Source organism: Artibeus jamaicensis, unplaced genomic scaffold (assembly GCF_021234435.1).
Source record: "Artibeus jamaicensis isolate MK-2021 breed Jamaican fruit bat unplaced genomic scaffold, CSHL_Jam_final contig_936, whole genome shotgun sequence".
NCBI classification, from domain to species: Eukaryota; Metazoa; Chordata; class Mammalia; order Chiroptera; family Phyllostomidae; genus Artibeus; species Artibeus jamaicensis.
This window is the reverse complement of record NW_026522017.1, coordinates 838,471-858,023: the sequence shown is the minus strand read 5'-3', so window position 1 is coordinate 858,023 and position 19,553 is coordinate 838,471. Positions and strand designations below refer to the sequence as shown.

At 36.8% G+C, this 19,553-nt stretch overlaps 1 protein-coding gene across 20 annotated transcripts in view; it reads left to right on the top strand.

Moving 5' to 3' along the window:
- The window catches only part of BAZ2B (bromodomain adjacent to zinc finger domain 2B), a 372,986-nt gene that overhangs the window by 139,737 nt on the left and 213,696 nt on the right, over positions 1 to 19,553 (top strand). For all 20 annotated transcript variants that reach the window (XM_053655131.1, XM_053655133.1, XM_053655132.1 and 17 more), the window contains one exon: positions 18,677 to 18,719. The gene's annotated coding sequence lies outside the window, so the exon portion shown is untranslated. The remainder of the gene's footprint in view (positions 1 to 18,676; positions 18,720 to 19,553) is intronic.

Below are 19,553 nucleotides of genomic sequence, written 5' to 3'. Positions count from 1 at the left end.
TATTAGAACACTTGATGAAGTGAATAATTATATATATAGAAGTACAGCATTAAGTCTGTATCTATATTTTTATTTAAATAAAATAAAATATTTTATTTAGCCTATTTTGTTTAGGTATATAGTAGAAAAAGGAAGAATACAGTCTATACATTTTTCAGTATTTCTCAATATTTCTAGATACTGATGGCAGCTGTTTTCTTTGAAATATACTAATTTTTTTTTAAATATTTTATTTATTTATCTTTAGAGGGGAAGGGAAGGAGAGAGGGAGAGAACCATCAATGTATGGTTGCCTTTCATGCGTCCCCTGCGGGGAACTGGCCTGCAGGGACCTGATCTGCAACCCAGGCATGTGCCCTGACTGGGAATGGAACCGCGATTGTCTGGTTTGCAGGCCCGTGCTCAATCCACTGAGCTACACCAGCCAGGGCCGAAATATACTAATTTTAATGCTTGTTTAATTCACTAGTGGTTTAAGAACAAGAATCTATTTTTCATTTAAATCATTTTTGTTTTGAGAGTAAGTCTTATGGCATTAATATGTAATACTTATGGATCATTGATAATGTCACAAATATATGTTGAAATTTTAAGCCAAGACATAATTTGTTAAGGAGCAGATGGCATATATTCTTTTTGGTCATTGCTACTTGTATATCACTAGGTAGAACAGAGATCATGCCCAGTAATGTTAGAGGGTAGGCCATGGAAACCCTCACATAAGGAAAAAATACTAAATGGTATAATGAAATTCATTTACTATGACAATAATAAATTAAAATTATATGTAATAAAACTTGGATATTCCAGTGATTAAGCTTAGCAACCTTTCATGAGCTTATTCTCTTTTCCCAGCAAATTCAGTATTATCTTTGTTTCAAATTTCAGCTCTTAAGAATCACAATCAGGAAACTTAGAAGTATTCTTTTCATATCATTTTTACCATGAATTTCAGCTGCTGACTTAATCTGATTAGCTAGTTTGATCATCAATATCTTCTGTTCCTTGAACTTTAAAGAAAAATGTTGCCTATTCAGACCTGCATACTAAGTCACTGGCCTATCATTGGCTGAGGAAAGAATCAAACTAGCATTGCCTTTAAAGCTTTGAATAGGAAGAGCTTGTAATTTTTTTAGCTGTTCAGTCTGTATGAAGAACTCAGTGAGCATGCAGATATTATATATTTTTCCTTTATTAAGCTGTAAACCATTTATTTTGTTAGTTTCTTTTGCAATGCTCCAAGCTGTTTTTAATATCTACTTCCTTTTCTGATTATTTGACTGTTGCTAGTTTTTGCTCAATTTTAAAACAATATGCCCCATTATAGGTATCAACTGTTCTTTTAGTAGGCAATACATGTGGTGAGGAGGAAGAGAATTCATAGGTGGTAGAAGGATTAGTATTTGCTGTTAGTACTATACAACAGACCCTTATAAGGTAGAGATTTCTTTCCTGCCTCCAAGTAGTTTTGGTCTGTCATCTTCATGTGCACAAATCATAATCTGTTCTTTTTTTGTCACTCTTAAGCTGAAAACTGGTAACAGATGACAGTTTTTAGAGATTTACTGTGAACAGAACTTTAGAACAAAATGATAAATAACCCAATTAAAATGGGCAAATATTTGAATATTTCTCCAAAGAAGATATAAAATGTCAATGAGTGCTATAACTTACTCAACATCATATAGCTATTAGGAAATGCAAATCAAAATCACAAATGAGATAATATTTCATATCTACTAGGATGATTATATAAAAACAGAACAATGGAAGACTAACTAAAGTGTGGGCAAGAATGTGAAAAAGTGGAAATTTTGTAGGAATGTTATTTATATGAAGTCACTTTGGGAAAATCTGACAGTTAAACATAGAGCTACCGTATGACCCAAAACTTCCATTCCTATGTATGTATCAAAGGGAACTGAAAATTTATGTCCACATATAAACTTGACATGAATGTTCATATTGTTATTCATCAGAGCCAAAAGGTGTAAACAAGTAAAATGTCTATTAACTGATGAATGGATAAGTAAAATGTACCTACCATGGAATATTATTCAGCCATAAAAAGGAGTGAAGTACTGATACATGCTACAATATGGATGAATTTTTAAAACTTCATGTTAAGTTAAAGAAGGCACACACAAAAGTTCATATATTATATGATTCCATTTGCATGAAATGTTCAGAATAGGCAAATTCATAAAGACAAAGTAGATTAGTGGTTGCCAGGGGCTGGAAGGGAAAGTCAGGGGGAGAATGGTAATGACTGCTTAGTTGGTTCGGTGTTTCTTGTTGGACTGATGAAAATGTTCTGGAAGTGATAGTGAAAATGTTTGCACCACTGAATTGTATACCCTAAAATGGTAAATTTTGTTTCATTTCAATTAAAATTTTTTTGTGATTTCTAAAATTACAGTATTTTGGGGAGGAATACGTGAAACACATAGAATACTCCTCTGCATATTTTCATATCTTATCCTCGAATTAGAGTTATGTGTGAGATACTTGAACTATATTTTTTAGCGCCTGGAAAGCTCTTACATACTATGCCATTGACCAGTTACTGAGGGTTGTGAAGTAAGTATGAGGGGGGACCCCAAATAACTGTAATTTACTTGTAAAATTGTGTATTTATTCTTACATGTTAAAACTTCAGTCTGCTTCAGAGTACTCTCCTTTTGATGCAATACACCTATCAGGACGTTTTTGCCACTGCTCCAAACAGTTTTGAACTCATTGATTTTTATGCCTTTTAGTGCTTTTGCTGGGTTTCATTTTTCACCTCTTTCACAGAAGCAAAATGTTTCCCTTTGAAGATTTTTTTTTTTGTCCCCTGGGAAATAAAAGAAAAGTCACTCAGGAGGCAGGCTGGTGACCAGGGAGGGCAGGACATGGGGGTCGTGCTGAATGATTTTAGTCAAAATCTGCTTAACCACCCTGAGTGCGTGGAATGGGCACTTGTGTAATCACCCATTGCGAAATGGGCAAACATGTTGAAAGAATCTTAAAAACAAAATTCAATGAAGCCTAACAAAACCTCTCACAATGCCAGCTGGTACACTGGTACAGATGAGCTCTTAGAACACTCATTTAATGGAGGAAGCCTGAACTGCAAGGGGCCCACCCTCCAGAAGATAATTCCCTTTTTGGGGTGTCCCATCTTGTAGTCTTTCAAAACTAATTGTTTATTGCTGGCATATTTTTGACAATTCAGTAGGACAACTTTCCTTAGTCTCAATAACAAATAGGGAAGTGCTTCTTTTAAAAAAATGATTGATTTATTTTCACTTCATGAATATTGTCCATAATATAAACAAACAAAAGCTACATATGAAAGTCATTTCCTCTTTGCTGTGGTTATTAGGAAACTCGAAGATATATATATATATATATATATATATCGTCCCCCAATAACAGAAGGTACCAGGGCCTTGTGGCATTGCAGTTTTGAAACTAATCTCATTCTTGGCCTGATATTATTTTCCTCCCTCTCAATTTATTTTTTTGTATATTATGTACCTTAGTATATTACCTCATACTTTATTTTAGAATAGGACAGTAGATAAAGATATACAGAGGATAAAGTATCTTAAAAGTAAAAGGGAAAAAAGCTTAAAATGCAAAATGCCTAACATATAAATTAATTTGCATTCATATATAATTAGTCAATTGTCTTTATGTCTTTCAAATTCTTTTTAGCTCTCTAATTTTACCTTTTTAAGCAGGTAAGGGGACATGGTAGAGAGTAATAAGGAGAGAGAGGGAACTTTGGAAATGAACATCTGTGTAAATGATTGAAACGTGAATTTCTTTCTCTTTTGATTGAAGTGACAAGTTATAAAAGAGTAGGGTTCTAGAAATTCAGAAGTGAAAATGGGTCAGTACAGAGGAAGGAAATGGGAAAGTTCGGTGGAGGTGTTCTTTTTTAATTGCTAGCTTTACCTTTTGTCTAATTCCGATCCTGTTTGAGCCCCACAGTGTGTGATGAAATGAAAGCTGTTATGGCATTGTTTCTGCACTGTGCAGCTGCAGGTGTGCAGCTTGGAGGGACACTGCCGTCACGTCATGAAGTACATCATCATTGCTTTGCATAATATTTAACATGACTGCCTCTATTAGAAAATAATATTTTCAGTAAAGGATCTTTAATTTAATTATCTGTTTATGGCATTTTCCCTTACGATTTTCAATATACTTTCCATATATCCTTAAATTAGTTACATGTCTTATATTTTCTTTGCACTTCTAGCAGCAAGGGAAGACACGCATTTATTAGATGTTTAATAATCATTGATTTTCCTTCTGTAATTTCCCCATAATTTTTCCCTTCTCTATATGATCTCATCAGCATATAAACATGTTGTACAATTCCCCCATTTTAATACAAAAACCTTGTAAGTCCCAACATTCCCCTCCAGGTACAGTGTCATTTTGCTACAAACCTTTATAACAAAACTGCTTCAAAGCATTGTTCTTACATACAGTTACATATCCTCATCAGACCTTGTTTGACTTACTTACTCTATTCATGCTTTTGTCTTCACCACTGCACTAACAACATTCTTTTCTTGGGCAGCAGTGAAATTTATCTTGATCAATCCAGTGGTCATGTCTCAGTCCTAAGGTTAAGTGTTTTTCCAGAAGCAGTTTTCACAATTGATCGTGTCATTTTCCCCGAAACTCTTCACTTGGGTATTTATCCTTGCCTAAACCAAGTTCTTGATTTTTAATTGTCTAAATTCTGTATTTTTAAAATATTTTATTTATTTTTAGAGGGAGGGGAAGGGAAGGAGAAAGAGAGAGAAACACGTGTAAGATTGATTAGTTGCCTCTCACACACCCCAACTGGGGTCCTGCCCCACCACCCAGGCATGTGTCCTAACCAGGAATCAAACCTGTGACCTTCTAGTTCGCAGACCAGCACTCAATCCGCTGAGCCACACCAGCCAGGGCTTGTTTTTTTAATATAATTACTAGCACCAACACCAAGCCTATTCATACTACAGTGTTTCCATCTCAGTCTTTAATAGCATTACTGACCCAATTGATCTGTTCAAAGTCTTGGAATCATCCTTGACTATGATGCTTTTTTTTCCTGTTTAGTTCTTCAGCAAGCAAATACCCAACCACTTTTTATCACCAGCACTTGATTGCCATCTGTCATTTCCACCTGAACGACTGTAAGTGTTTCTAAAATGGCTTCTGTATTTTGATTCTTTTCCTCCTTCCCTATTCCCAAGATCATTTGGGATACAATGACTAGAGTGTCCTTTCTAATCAGATCACATCACTTCCTTAGTGAAAGTATCTATCACATATGGCTTTCAACATTGTTGGAATAACATCCAGAATATTACTGGTACTTTCCAGGACCTGCAATCCTCCGTGCCTATCTAACTCTTCTATCACTGTCTTCTAACTTACTGTGCAGCAGTCCTGTGCCTTTATGTCATTATTTTTTTCTAAAAACACTAAGACTTTCCACCTCAGGGCATTGGCACTTACTATTATTTTCTGTGCCTCAAGAGTTTCTTCTTACTTCATTCTTGGTCCCAGGCCAGTTATCTTCACTGACAAGGCCTTCGTTGCCATCATTCCATCTCCTTACCCTCCTTTTAATAGTACTTAACACCATAAGAAAGATATAATTTTTGTACTTTCTTATTGTTTTGTAGGCCACTACTATTTCTGCATAATTTCTGTGAAGACAGAGACTGTCCTTTTTTCTGCCTTATTTTCAGATCTAGCATGGTACCTGCCACATAGAAGCCACTTTAGAGTTACTGAATGAATGAACAAATTAATTCCTTGATTTGATTAACATTTTATGAGTGAATTAGTGATTGAAAAAAATTAATGTTGGTTTGTTATTTATATTCTGATTTTCACACTTGTTAAATTTTTATTGTGTTAAAATATGCATAATAAATTTAATATTTTAACCATTTTAAATTATACAGTTTAGTGGCATTAAGTTCTCTGTACCCATTAAACAATAATTCCCCATTCTTTCCTCCCCTGGCATCTGGTAATTACTATTGTTTAAAAAAAGAATCCCATATATATTTATATATATCTAGAATATATATATTCTACAGAGAGAAAGGAGGAGAGAGAGAGAGAGAGAGAGAAATATTGATGTGAAAAAAAAACATTGGTTGCATCCCATTAGGGCCTCAGCTGGGGACTGAACCTGCAACCTAGGCACTTGCCCTAACTGGGAATCGAACCCCATCCCCCTACCTTTTGATATACAGGACTATGCTCCAGTCAACTGAGCCACAATAGTTGGGTCTTGATCTCTATTCTACTTTCAGTCTTATGAATTTGATATGAGGTACTTCAGGTACCTCATATAAGTACCTCATGTCATAAGAATCACATTTTTTAAAATTATATTTTATTGATTATGCTATTATAGTCCTGATTTTCCACCCTTTGCCCCTTTCCAATAATCACCCCCGCCCCCCCACTCCCTCAGCCAATCTTCCCATCATGTTCATGTCATGGGTATAAGCTCTTTGGCTACTCTGTTTCCAGTACTGTACTTTATATCCCCATGGCTATTTTGTAACTACCTATTTGTACCTCTTAAACCCCTCACCTCTTCACCCATTCTCCCCCTACCCTCTCTTATATGTCAACCTTCTGATAACTAACTTCTTTTTCTTTTAACAGTCTCTCTTTATCTTTAACCTTTGGCATTTTAATAATGATGTGTTTTGGAGTGGACCTCTTTGCATCCATAATATTTAAGACTCTGTGCTTCCTGGACTTGCATGTCTGTTTCCTTCACCAAATTGGGAAGTTTTCTTTCAGTTTTTTCAGATAGATTTTTGTTCTTGTTCTTTCTTTTCTCCTTCTTGTTCACCAATTTCTTGTTCTTTCTCTTCTCCTCCTGGCACCCCTATGAGGTCAGTGTTGAAACACTTGAAGTTGTCCCAGAGGCTGCTTATAATATCCTCTTCTTTTTGGATTTTTTCTTCTTGTTGTTCTGATTGGTTGTTTTTTCTTCCTTATGTTCCATATCATTGATTTGTTGGTCAGCGTCATCCACTCTACTGTGGTTTCCCTGTAAATTGTTCTTCAATTAGTGTGTCCTTCATTTCTGGCTGGGTCTGTTTTATGATGTTGAGGTCCTTACTAATTTCTTTGAGCATCCTTATAACCAGTGTTTTAAACTATGCATCTGATAGGTCACTTATTTCCATCTCATTTAGCTCTTTTTCTGGAGTTTTGATCTGTTCTTTCATTTAGGCCATGTTGCTTTGTCTCCTTCTTTGGGCAGCCTCCCTCTGTTTGTTTCTATGTATTAGATAGAACTGATTTGACTTCATCTCTTGCTAGTGTGGCCTCATGTAGTAGGCGTCCTGTAAGGTCCAGTGGCACAGCCTCCCCTATCACCCAAGCTGAGTATTTGAGGTGTACGCTTTGTGTGGGCTGAGTACACCCTCCTGTTGTAGTTGAGCCTTAGTTGCTATTGGCAGTTCAATGGGAAGAATTTACCCAGACCAAGTCAGCTGTGACCACTGACCACCACACTCTGCCCTCCATGGATAATCAGCTGTACAGGGGCACAGTAATGGTGCTCTGACATTATCTGTAGCTGTGCACTGGTTGTGCTGGCCTTGGGGTTTCCCCAGTGGTGTAGGCTGAGGTCAGCCCCCCACTGTGTTTTACCCTGGGCCACCTTGCCTGAGCTGTAAAGCAGTCTGAAATGGCTGCTACTTGTGCTGGGCTTGGAGATTCCCAGGTGAAGCTAAGCTGTGAATCCAGGCTGGCTATTGCTAGTACCTGGCCTGTGGGCCAGGCCAGCTGAGGCCAGCTGTTGCTTGTTGGAAAGGATTTAAGAAGTTGTGCAGTATGAGCTAAGACCAGCCATTCAAATGGATAAGCCACTTGGGTGGGTTCATAAGTTGGCTGAGGCAGAATCTTTGGGGATCTGCCCTCCAGGCAGGTGGAACAGTGTTAGCCAGTTTGGTGAGGTCTCAGATTTGGCACCAGCCGAGCTTTGTAGGGAGAGGGCTCAGCAAAGGGACAAGGGCCTCTGCTGGCCTTGGTGCTAGACACCTGTTTCTCCTTGTATACCACTGATGACTTTCAAGCTGCCACTCCAGTGCTAGAACTCAGAGTGAGTCTGAGTAGATGAGTCCATGTGTGGGTTCCCCTAGAGGAACTGCTTAGGGCTTCAGCAACCTCCTTCACCAACTCAATCCCCACTGGTTTTTGCAGCCAGAAGTTGTTGGGACTTATCTTCCTGGCACTGGAATCCTATGCTGCTGAAGAGCCTGGTTGCAGGGCTGGGAATCCTCGCTCCCTTGAAATCCTGCCTGAATTCTTATCCATGTGGGTGTGGGGCTAGCCTGTTCCACACCCACACCCTTTCTGCGTCTGGATGGATGCGGTTTCTTCAATTCCTCAGTTGTCAGACTTTTAAACTTGATTTCTGACATTCCTCAGTGACGTTTGTCCTATATTTTAGTTGTAATTTTGATGTGTTTGTGCAAAGGGGCAAGTGATGTCTGCATACATCAATATCTTGACCAGACGTCCAAGAATCATATTGTATTTGTCCACTCGTGACTAGCTGTTTTAGTTTGTTCAGGCTGGTATAAGCAAATATCACAGATTGTAGTTCATAAACAATAGAACTTTTTTGTTTACACTTCTGGAGGCTTGGAAGTTCAAGATAAAGGTGTTGACAGAATTGGTTTGTGGCTAGAGACTGCTTTCTGGCTCATAGATGGCCTTCTTTTTTCGATACTGTCACATCGTGGAAGGGGCAAGATGTTCTCTGGAATGTGTTTTATAAAGGCATTAATCCCATTCAAGAGGGCTCTGCCTTTATGACCTAATCATCCCCAAAGACCCTGAGTTCAGATATCATCACATTAGGGATTAGATTTCAACATAAGAATTATAGGCACAGGACAAAAACATTGTTGATAACACATACTTATTTCACTTAGCATAGTGTCTTTGAGATTTACCCGTGCTGATTGAAATATCCTTAAGTGGCATATTTTTCATCAGGTACATAGCAATTAATGGTATCTATGCCTTCCACCTGTCATCTGTGTACCTCAAAAGTTTTTTTTTTATATTTTATTTATTGATTTTTAGAGAGAGGGGAAGGGAAGGAGAAAGAGAGGGAGAGAAACATCAATGTGTGGTTGCCTCTCACGTGGCCCCTACTGGGGACGTATTATCTAAGGTATATAATGAATATGTGTCAAAATTCTGAATAAGGACCAGGGCTATATAGTCATTTGTAGAAAATATTAGACTAGATTTCGTCTTTATGATGAAGTCGTTCTAAGAATCCTACAAAAAACAAAATAGCCATAATAATATTTAATATCCCTAAATATTCACATTCCATTCTTTTAATAGAATAGTGTAAAATATATATTATTCGGAACTTACTATTTGTTATTAGTGATGGCAACTTTAGTTATTGTAACTGTTTTTTTCACTGTGTATTATTAAATTGCTTAATTGCCTCACCCAGTCTTCATTCCATAGTCTGAATTGGATCTTCAAAGGTTTGAATTGGAATAATTTCATTTGTCTTGTAGCTGTGGAACAGGAAACCTTTATAAAATTATGAGTTTATATTTTTGATTGCTGGCTTGTTCAAGTGAGGTCGTCTTCTTTAAAGGCTGTGTCATATACATACCAAATTATTGATTGATGTGGCATTTGTTTGCAAGACTAAGGTGGACTCTAATTGTGATACAAATTAAAATTTTCTCATACTTTATGTTCAGATAGTTTTAAGTTAATAGTAATCCTAAAAGCTTTACTTCTCTGTGTTCCCACAATTTGAGTTGAATTTCTTAAAGAACTTATAGTCGGAAAAATGAAAGTACAGCTAAAACAACATACGATTTTTCTAACATGGAGTTCTTTATCACTTCATCCAAAAGATTAGTTCATTTTTAGATATTGTGTATATATTAACCCCCAAGAATATTTCAACATATGTTGATTGTGCTACCACTTTCTTCCTCTTCTGGTTGCCCATTTATGGTTCCAAAGCAGAAACCTACGAACTTAGTGAGCAAAGATATTGAGAAGTGCCAATTCATTTTGAAAGAATAGGGTAATGAAGTTTGGAAAAAGACACAGCTATGGAGACTTAAATTACTTTAAAAACCTACCAAGTCAGCCCTGACCAGTGTGGTTCAGTTGGTTGGGTATTGTCCGACAGAGCGAAAGGTCAGTGGTTCAATTCCTGGTCAGGGCGCATGCCTGCATTGCAGGTTCAGTCTCTGGTCAGGGTGCGTGCTAGAGGTGTAGGATCCACGTTTCTTTCTCACATTGATATTTCTCTCCTTCTCTTTCTCCCTTTATTCCTCTTTCTCTGAAAGTAAATGAATAAAATCTTTTAAATAATTTACCAGGTCTAATAGGCAGTTGTGCTTTGTTTGCATGGTTTTTATTATCAACAGAGTAGGAAATTACCATCTGAGCTCTTGCTAAACTTCATGTTATATTGCTTATGTTACTTGTCTAAATTTTTGTAAGTTTTCCTATGGGAATTCTCTTCTATAGAAGTTGCACTCACACAGAACAATAAGGACAAGTGTGCAAATAAAGACTGCTGCATTTTGATGGGATGACAGCTTTTAGCAGTAAGATTAGTGAAATTATTGATACATTTTAGTAGTTTATGGAAATGTAAATTTATTTTATAAGAACTGTGAAATCATTACCATGTGTGGTTGCCTCTCATGTGTCCCCTACTGGGGACCTGGCCTGCAACCCAGGCATGTGCCGTGACTGGGAATCGAACCAGCGACCTTTTGCTTCACAGGCCTGTGCTCAATCCACTGAGCTACACCAGCCAGGGCTCAAAAGTTTTTATAAGCATAGTTAGCTAAACACAGTATCCCTGTGAAATATAAAATTATGGTATGGAAAACTTAAGTACTAAGAGATATTATCTAAGGTACATAATGAATATGTTTCAAAATTCTGAATAAGACCCAGGGCTATATAGTCATTTGTAGAAAATATTAGACTAGATTTTGTCTTTATGATGAAGTCGTTCTAAGAATCCTACAAAAAACAAAATAGCCGTAATAATATTTAATATCCCTAAATATTCACACTCTATTCTTTTAATAGAATAGAGTAAAATATATATTATTTGGAACCTCAAATCATTGCCAGTACAAGAAGTGCCTTTTAAATGCCATGTGTTTATATGTAGTTTTACCTAAAGTAGTAATACTGCTGAAAATGAGTTTGTTTTGTTGGAGAGAGTATTACTGTGAAGAGGTTGATAAAAACGAGGATTGTGGTAAACCATCTCTTTAAGGTTTTAAAAGATGTACGTGCTTTTTGTTTTTCTTTTTGCTTTTGGTTTTACTTAGTAATTAAGGAAAGCACTCTTTTGGGCCTCACTCTGTGTAAGGTTGTGACAAATTAAGTGATTAAAAATGAGAAACTGCCATTTACTTTATTTCTAGACTTCTGTTTGGAGGCTGTAGATAGAGTCATCATCTTCTAACTTAATGAGTATCACTGGTGTAGATAACGGTGTTTGGATTATTAATCTAACCACAGGTGTTGAATTAGTCAACAGCAGGTAGTATTGAGTTAGTGTCCATGTAACCTACTAGAAAGCCTGGTGAGGTCTCCAAAGCCAAATAGTGCCAGTATAGAACTTTGGCATTGATGATCTTGCTTTTCTTAGTCAAAAAGTTACAGTCAGAAGAGAAATTGATGGCTTTGAATTGGGGAATGTATAAAACTCTTTGTGAGGAACTTCCAGCCAAGACGGAGGCATTTGTAGATATAATTTGCCTCCTTGCAAAACCAAAAGAAAGATAGCAACAAATTTAAAAACAAAAACTATCAGAATTGCCACAGAGTCTAATTGTATAGAAGTCTAATAACCAAGGAGTTTAAGAAGAAATATTCATTCAGACTCCTAGGAGGGGTGGAGATGGGCATCAGGGATGGAGAGGATGCATGGCAAGGTGGTGGCTCCCGGAGCAGGCTGTGCCACATTTGTGTACAGATAAACCAGGAGGAACAACTGGGGAGCAAGACAGACCATGTAACCCAGAATTCTAGTGCAGGGGAATAACACCTAAAAACCTCTGGCTAGAAAAATCTGTGGAGTTTGCGGCAGTGGCAGAAACTCCCAGTCTCACAAGAGAGTTTGTTGGAGCGACCTACAGCTTCCTAGATGTACACAAACCCACCCACCTGGGAATCAGCACCAGAAGGGCCCAATTTGCTATGGGTAGTGGGAGAAGGGCCCAATTTGCTATGGGTAGCTCTATTTTGCTATGGAAAGCCAGTGGAGAGCTGAGCAAGCAGTATTTTACCCTCTCTGACCCCTCCTTCACAACACCATAATGCAGCAATGTGGTTTGCCCTGTCCTGTGAATACCTAAGGCTCCAACCCTTACAACTTAACTGGAGTGCCAGGACAAAGAATTATGGCCCAAATGAAAGAGCAGGTCAAAACTCCAGAAAAAAATACAAAGAAACAGCCATCGTATCAGATGCACTATTCAAAACAGTGGTAAATCAGGATGCTCACAGAGATGGTTGAGTATGGCCGCAAAATAGAGGAAAAAGTGAAGGCTATGAAAAGTGAAATAAAGGAAAATGTACAGGGAACCACCAGTGAAGGGAAGGAAATCAGGACTCAAATCAACAATCTGAAACAAAAGGAAAAATAAACATTCATCCAAAACAAAATGAAGAAACAAGAATTTGAAAAAACGAGGAGAGGTTTAGGAACCTTCAGGACAACTTTAAACATTCCAACTTACAACTATCAACAACCAAATGTAAAAAAAACCAAACTAAGGAAACAACTAGAATAGGAACAGAATCACAGAAGTAGAAATCACATGGAGGGTTATCAGTGAGGAGAGAGACTGAGGGAAAAGTTACAGGAAATAAGAAGTATAAATGGTAGGTAGAAAATAGATGGGGAGGTTAAGAATAGTGTAGGAAATGGAGAAGCCAAAGAACTTATATGTATGACCCAAGGAAATGAACTAAGTGGGGTGGGAATTTGGGTGGGAGGAAGTGTGCAAGGCAGAGGAGAATATTGGGGGGGGGGGATTGGACAACTGTAATAGCATAATCAATGAAATATATTTAAAAATTAATTAATATTTAGGAGTCAGTTCTGTATTCACACTGTATTACAAGTGCTCAATAGCCACATTTGGCTATGGGCTAGGTATGGGACAGCCAGATACTGAACATTTATTCCTGTTTTGCAGAAAGTTTCATTGAACAGCACTGGATAGAGTATTTCATTAGTTGTAGATCACATGTTCACCAATTTCCCCAGGATATGGTTTCCTAGTATTTATGAGTATGGTGAGGACCCTGGCCATAAGGATCTGTGTGTTTTGGCCACGAGAGACAAATTCACACGGACTACAGAAGTTCTGTGGAGAGAAAGGGACGGCATGGCCTTTCTCTAAGTGTGAGAGAGAGCTCCAGCCTCTGCCTGGACAGGCTTTTATTGCTTTTCTGAGTATATTACATTGAGGATGATCCTCATTTACTATGCACAGGTTTGCTATAGGTGATTACCGTTTACAGATAACAGAGGAAAGAATGTTACTAATGACTTCAGAGAGAAGGATGTTACAGATCAAGGGGAATAGTGGTTGAACTGGTTACACTCCGTACTTGGGAGCTTTAGCTCAGATTTTACGAAGTTACTATAAGCACTTTTTGCCTCAATTCAGGGTGAGGGAATTTTAGCAAAAGCAAGTCTCATAGTAGCCTAGGTACAATGGCAGGCCTGATTCCCCACAGGAGAATCTCTGTGGGTATGGCTCCTGTGTGCTGGATCTCACTTCCCACTGGCTTTTCTGAGTGGGAACTGGGCTACATTCCCACACTACTTGGAACAGTACCCTGTACAAGTGTGCTTGTTCTTTCCAAAAGAAGTATTGCTTATCAGAGCCTGTGCTCTTTTCCTTCTCAATTTTCCCAAGTAATAATAACTAAAACCATGGTCAGAATTCGCAGTAACTAGATGATGGTTGAAGCATGTGTAGATTTTTATAAAGCTTTAAAAGTATATACCAAATTATGTGTAGTTTTTGTACTTTAAAAAGAGAATGATAGACACTTATTTTCCATTGTACAATCCAAGATTGCAGCACTGAAACACCTATAAGTAGCATATGATTTAAGAGATTATTTTTCATATGCAAAATTCAAAAATAACTTTTATTGTAAGACCACACCTTGAAAAGTGCATAGAACACAGAAAACATTAAATTGATATGCAAAGGAATGATTAAGTATTTTAGTGAGTATTATTTAAAAAGAATTTGTGTTAATCAGCATATGTTTCTTGTTTTTAATTTTTTTATTGATTGTTATTACAGTTTTCCCAATTTCCCCCCTCTATCTTTTCTCCACCCTGCCCCCCAACCCTCCAGCAATCCCCCCTAAACTTAGTTCACGTCCGTGGGTTGTCCATGTAAGTTCTTTGAGTCCTCTGTTTCCCATACCAGTTTTTATCTCTTCTAGTCTACCTTATGCCTACTAACCATGCTGCTTCTTCCCTGCACCGTTTCCCCTCCCCCTCCCTTCCCCCTCCTCTCTGACATCCCTCCAGGTGATATCCATTTCTCTGATTCTGTTTCCATTCTGGCTGTTTGCCTAGTTTTTGTTTTTGTTGATTTTCTTTTCTTTTAGGTTCCTTTGTTAATAGTTGTGAGTTTGTTGTCATTTTACTGTTCATATTTTTTATCTTTTTCTTAGATAAATTCCTTTAACATTTCATATAATAAGGGCTTGGTGATGATGAACTCCTTTAACTTGACATTATCTGGGAAGCACTTTATCTGCCATTCCATTCTAAATGAAAGCTTTGCTGAGTAGAGTAATCTTGGATGTAGGTCCTTGCCTTTCATAACTTTGAATATTTCTTTCCAGCCCCTTCTTGCCTGCAAGGTTTCTTTTGAGAAATCAGCTAATAGTCTTCTGGGAACTCCTTTGTAGATAACTCTCTCCTTTCCTCTTGCTGCTTTTAGGATTCTCTCTTTATATTTATTCCTGGGTAATTTAATGATGATGTGCCTTGGTGTGTTCCTCTTTGGGTCCAACTTCTTTGGGATTCTCTGGGCTTCATGGACTTCCTGGAAGTCTGATTCCTTTGCCAGATTGGGGAATTTTTCTTTCATTATTTGTTCAAGTAAGTTTTCAATTTCTTGGTCTTCCTCTTCTCCTTTAGCTACCCATATGATTGGGATGTTGGAATGTTTAAAGTTGTCCTGGAGATTCCTAAACCTCTCCTTGTTTTTTCAAATTCTTGTTTCTTCATTTTGTTTTGGATGGATGTTTATTTTTCCTTTTGTTTCAGATTATTGATTTGAGTCCTGATTTCCTTCTTGTCACTGTTGGTTCCCTGAATATTCTATTTTATATCTCTGTGGGTATCATTAATTTGTTTTTTCACTTTTTGACCAAGGTCAATTGGATATTTGAGCATTTTGATTACCAGGGCTTTAAATGCTCCATCAGATAGCTTGGCAATCTCATCCTTGCTTAGCTCTCTTTTTGAGGCTTTACTCTGTTCTTTCATTTGAGCTATATTTATTTTTCTTTTGTCAGCTGATAGGTTGTGGGTGGGCTTTGGGGCCTTTGGTATTCTCTCTTGGGGCAACTCTCTGGGATGTGCTGCCTGTGAGGGCGGGGCCAGAGAGGGAGCAGTGGAGCTAGCCTGGTTGTTTCTAGCGTACTTTTCAACAGACTCTCTTGTGAGACTGGGAGCTTCTCCAAGCCTCGTGGCCCACAGCCATCTTTGAGTCCCCTTAAGTCAGCCCTTCCTGCTCAGCCTGCAGGTCTTAGTAGCCAACTCCGCCCCCAATGTCCACAGTGTCAGAGAGATTTTTCTCAGGTGACTGTGTGGTCCAGCTGCCTTACAGGTCTGGTTTTTCTGGTTGATTTTTCTTTAATTCCTTTGTTGTCAGAGTTCCATGCAGTTTGATTTCCTGGGGCTTTTGGTTGCTTATTGATTTCAGATTGGTTGTTATACTTCTTGTTGTTGTGCAAGGAAGAGTCTCTACCTACGCCTCCATTGTGGTTGGAACTCCATCCAGCATATCTTTCAATGTTCAGATTGAGTGAGATGAGAAAAGACAGGTAGATTTATTTTTTCTGTTCATTTATGTATTTTTGCATCTTCAATAAGGTAGATAGGGATAAATATCCTTACTTTCTCTATTTTGAAACTTGTGCTGTCTAGTGAAGGTTAAGATTTGTATGCTAAAATTGATTATATAAGGAGAGACTTTTTCTGTTTTATGGCAGAGGAGGAAGAAACCTAAAGAAAGTTACATGCTAATTCCTGGTAGAATAGTTACCTAATTGTATGTCATGACTTAAGATTGCTCCCCCCCTCACTACAATTTACCAATGGTAGGTGCTTTCTGTGATTAGATAGAGTTGAGATTTTCTCTGTGTATGTTTACTAGAACAGTGGTTTGTAGAGAAATAGTATATAACCAATATATTAGTTAAATTATATTTTCATAAAATGTAGTATTACTTTTTATTTGTGTAACTAGAATATATTTCCTAATTTCTAGATGACTTTTAAGAATTACCTTTCATGTAAAAGTTACTTAAGATTTTTATGAGAAGGCTTAACTTTTGTCTGCTTTTAACCGATGGTGTCATTTTAATTTCATTTACTTTTTTTCTCCTGAATGTGCAAATACCCAGTAAATTGTTGCAAAAATTGCTACCATGATGAAAGAATAAAGAATGACTTTACCAGTGTTTTTATACTATAAACTTAAGGGCTTTAAATGTATGTATTTTTAAACTATTGATTATTTTACTTATCCTGTGTTTTTTCCAAAAAATAAAATATGAAATGAAACATTTACTTTTGTCTGTTTAGTTGCAGAAATAGTTTTATTTTTTCAAATGTTTGAATGTAACAGTTTAACAAATTAATACCTATTTAAATTACAGAATTTTAGAGAAAGTATAATTGCTTCTTTCAGAAAACTTTTTTGTATTAACACTTTACCACCACACGCTTTTTTCTGTTAAGAGCATAATGCTAGGAAGCAGTTTCTTGAAGGCACGTCTTTGGATATAGAGAGTAACGTGTTTTATCTGTGTAGCCTTCCCAACTGATTAGATACAGTGGGGGCATGGGTAGTGAGAGTAACTTTTCAGTCTTATCTTCTCTGACCCCTCTGTGTGTCATGTAAGGCTAACACATTGTCCTCCATAGAAATCTTTCTTTTTGCCTAAAAACAGTATCTTTTCAATTTCTCTATTTCTTGGACTAAAAAAAAAAAACACCATGAATACTTCTCTTGTTTCCCATGAGCCTTATTTATAGATATCCTCCAGTTTCTCCTGGGTATTTTTTCCCTCCATATTCATTCCCTTGGTGAACTCATCCATACTCTTAGTCTGAATTGTATTTTTTAAAAGATTTTATTCATTTATCTTTAGAGGGGAAGGGAAGGAGAGAAATATCACCGTGTGGTTGCCTCTCTTGTATCCCCCACTGGGAACTGGCCTGCAGCCCAGGCATGTGCCCTGACTGGGAATCGAACTGCAATCCTTTGGTTTACTGGCCCATGCTCAATCCACTGAGCTATACCAGCCAGGCCTGAGTTGTATTTTTTTATATGACTGTTTTACAAATCTTGAACTAGTCTATATGTCATCTACCTGTTGTTGGGAAACATCTCCTTGTGAGTAACCTATAGTTACACTGAACTCCCTTACTATCCCAAATAAAAGTCACTCCATTGTGACTCTAAACTCTAAAGGTTTCTCCTATTGCGTCCCTGGTGAGTGAGAACCCAGGAAATACTTTAACCTAACTTTCCTTGAGTTTATAGTGTATAGTTTCTTCCCAATTATATTTTCTTTCTTTTTTAAAAATATCTTTTGTTTGTTTTTTGTTTATTTTTCAGAAAGATGGGAAGGGAGGGAGAAAGAAAGGGAGAGAAACATCAATGTGTGGTTGCCTCTCAAGTACTACAGGGAGGCACGTGAGAGGTAACCCTGTTGCCTCCATACAGGGAGGACCTGGCCCACAATCCAGGCATGTATCCTGACTGGGAATCGAACCAGCAGTCCTTCAGTTCATAGGCTGTCACTCAGTCTACTGAACCACACAGCCAGGGCTGTATTTTCAAGTTTTAATAGTTTTGTTGCTATTCATAAGGCTTACCAGGAAGCAGTTTTTCCTATTAATTGATAATAAGATCATATTCCGACCATCAACTGAGCAGCTAATCTAATAATAGAAGAAGAGGTACAAACAATACCTGTCTTTTGTTTGTAGTATATTTAAGATACTGTAATTCTCTTCTTGTAAATATTTGAAAACAAATAAAACTCAAATGCCCTATCATTTATTTACTGATATATGTATGATGTTAACCCTGGGTGTTGCTGATTATAAACAATGCATAATCTAACATACTGTAATAAATAATGACCTATAAATAAACTTCAAGCATTTAATGTTTATTTGTATTGTGCTAATGGCACTTTTCCTGACAACCTTATATTAGTTTAAGTGTGACTTATGGCATAGAGAAAGACAAATTCTAAACAAATATTTTATTTTATTTAAATTACGTACTCAAGTATGATTCAGCTGAATTCTGTTTCTGTTTTCCTATTGCAGCTTTCTCAACAGTGATGTCGCAAGACTGACCACATTGATCACAGTAAGACCAAAATGATAATTAAGTTTTTAAACACGTTCTGTTTTCTCTGAAAATGATAATCAAGTTCGAAAATATTTTTAATTTTAAATTATGATTATTTTTGCAATAGCTAATTGAACATTGTATTTTCAATGAGTCACATCTCACACTTGTTACTAAGTACTTTAAAAATATTGCTTTAAATACATTTAAAATGAAAATTACTTTTAATTTATAACAAATTATATTAATATATTTTAGTGTGAATTATAATCTGAACATCACCTATTTTTAGTTTTTGTTTTTACTAAACATTTACAATGCTTCCACCTTAGAGAAAATTATAAAAGGAAAATTATTTGATACTGTAATCACTTTTTAAGGCTAGACTGAAGACAGTCTTGCAGAGATTCTTTGCTTTCTTACTTAAAATTTTTATTGCCCAGGATGGGCAGCTTAGTTGGTTGGAGCATTGTCCTGATAACACAAGATTGTAGGTTTGATCTCTGGTCAGGGCACATGCAAGAAACAACTGATTAATGCATGGATAAGTGGAAGAACAAATTGATGTTTCTCTGTCTCTCTCTCTCCCTTAAAATCAATAATAAAAAAATTAAAGCTTTTATCGATATTTAATTGATTTATAAAGCCTTCCAAGTATGGAGAGTTGTTGAAAAAGAAACTGAATACTTTTACTTTTTAATTTTAAAGTGTTAGTTTTTATTGTGTATAAGGAAATGTGTTAATGAAAATCTTTAAGGCCTTGATCCTCCATAGTATAAAATTCTAACTAGTAAATTCTCAGTTATAATAATGAGATTTTATAGCATTTTTGGAAAATACTTTTAAATAATA